The following is a 2,669-nucleotide window of genomic DNA, read 5'->3' on the forward strand; positions in this document are numbered from 1 at the left end:
AATTTAGTGACCTCTGAGTGAACGTCTGGTGCCCCATACTTCTGGACAAACACGCTATTAAACAGGGGTCTTAATGTTTTGGCTCATCTGCGTATTTGTGATACCATTTGAAATATCTGCTCACATTCGTCCTTTGTACCAAAATTATTCCTCCACTTTGACAGTGAACTATCTGACTCGCTAACGTTTCCCAGCCCACATACATTCGGTGACTGTTTAATCACACAGTCTCCATTTCCAACGGTAGCCCTGCCAAATTCACACAAGTTCACACTTTTGTCGTCAGTACTTAACCTTTGTGCCATAATGTCTGCCTCTGCTGTGCTCCTGCCGCCGACGGTAAAGTTGGGGCCGCCCTTTGAAGACGTTGTCAGTGCCGACGGTGAAGTTCTCGGATTCACTGACGTAGCCCCGCTATGCTGCAGCCTATACCGAAGTCTCTTCTGCCAATTATCGTGATCTAATTTTTTTTCCGACACCGCTTCATGTCTACTTTTCCCCAAGCCTAACTTCTGCTACATATCCATATGTACGCAACTGCTGCGAAATTTTCAGCTCGCAGATTCCAAGCAAAACTGCTGCTGTGCTCAGATTACGTCTCTAGATCACGAAATATTAGCAGTTCTAATTACATTAACTTTGCAACTGCAAAATAGATTGGATTCCAGTCATTGACGAGCTCACATTTGCGACATACCAACTGTTAATGAATACGGGTAGATTTTCTAATCGGGTTCCGTGACGAGAATCGTATTTGTGACGTGCCAAAATAAAGTGATTGGTGGGTAGTTGGTATTTTGGCTATGTATTGCTCTGTTCAGAAAATGAGGCTCGACGTCGTCATAGTGCAGAGCAATGCACGTACGTTTCCACGCCCGTTAGCTAACATAGCTGAAATAACTGTTACAAATTACGATCCTCCTGTCAAACACCTAAACTAATGGCAAGTTAAGCGAAATTTTAAGTAAGCCCAAACTGCAAATAATGAATAGTAATAAACTGCAATAAAAGGTTATTATCTGCTGATAATAAATTTATGGAGATGACACCACAAACCTGTGTTGAATAAAGTGATAATTTATCTGCAAATGGTGGTCCTTTAATAATTCAGTTTAAAAGATACAAATTGATAAATATTCAGTTGCATTTAAGATTGCGTAAATCTATGTAATCAGAACTCGCCAGGGCAGCCGAGATCGCTAATGCGCTGCTTCCTGGACTTGGGTAGGCGCGCCGGCCCCGGATCGAATCCGCCCGGCGCGGCGGATTAACGACGAAGGCCGGTGTGACGGCCAGCCTGGATGTGGTTTTTAGGCGGTTTTCCACATCCCGCTAGGTGAATACCGGGCTGGTCCCCACGTTCCGCCTCAGTTACACGACTCACAGACATTTGAAAACGTTCGCACTCTTTCATGACTTGCACTAGAGACAGAGAGCTGGGGTACACTTATTTTGTCCTGGGGGGCGGGGGTGTTCGGGGTGGCGGCAGGAATGGCATTCGGCCACCCTCTGCCACTAACATTGCCAAATCCGTCATAACAAGGCCGACCCTGTGTTCCTGCGGGATAAAGGCCTACAGGAAAAGAAAGAAAAGAAAGAAAGAAATCTGTGTAATCAGTATGGTAGTAGACTCCCCAGAAATCAATAAATCATCACTATTTCGCCAAACTATCAAAGTCCCATGCTTTGAACTACGCACAAATGATCCCAGAATGGTAAGTAAATCATGTCAAAGTTCCTTGAGGCACATCGTGTATTGATCGCTCACCAATATAGTTCATACTAACTCACTGAGTCAAGTCCCAATTGTCTCGGAATTTTACTAAGTGTGATCCAATTTTAAAGTATTCGCTACCGCACTAATTGTTCTGCAATGTCACGTCTCCCCTCTCTACATCTCAACACCAAGTCTTCCTTCTATCTCATCTCGACAGGAAATACACTGTATCACACCGCTATGCGAAGTGCCTCCTACCGCATCTCTACATGAAGGGTTTCAACTCTCTGCCTCTCCCCGATACCCCACTTTGTCCCAAGAGCCACTCCACGAACCAGAATGTCCTAGAGCCTTGCCGCTCGCGCAAAAAAGAAACATTCGCTACCCCACCAAGTAGCATAATTTACTGAAATCTATAAAACGGAGCACCATTTTCAGGAAAATTAAGTTACAGATTAGATACACGGCTTAAATTAAAGAACATTTTCTCCCTCTTCTACAGAGACCCAGCATGATTTACTTATTTACTCCATGGCACTACAGTCCTCTGAGGACCTTGGCCTCCGCAGTCACAGACTTCCAGTCGTCTCGGTCTTCAGCACGCCTGCTCCTCCATCTCACTCCCACTGCGCTCAGGTTGGCTTCCATATCTTCCAGCCATCCCACACGCGGTTGTCCTCTCCTTCTTCTACCACCAGGCCGTCCCATCATCAGCTTCTTCGGGAGCCTTTCTTCTGTCATCCGCTGGACATGTCTTAACCATCTTAGCCTTCCCCTTTTCACTGAGGGTACCAAATCAGGTTCTTTGTACACAGACCTTATTTTCATTGCTAACCGGTTTTCGGCTTATAAGGCCATCTTCAGACATTGTAAGATGGCCTTATAAGCCGAAAAACCGTTAGCAATAAAAGTAATATTGTAGAACAAAAGAAAACTGGTGCTTTACATTTAT

The sequence above is a fragment of the Schistocerca cancellata genome, chromosome 4 (assembly GCF_023864275.1).
Source record: "Schistocerca cancellata isolate TAMUIC-IGC-003103 chromosome 4, iqSchCanc2.1, whole genome shotgun sequence".
NCBI lineage: Eukaryota > Metazoa > Arthropoda > Insecta > Orthoptera > Acrididae > Schistocerca > Schistocerca cancellata.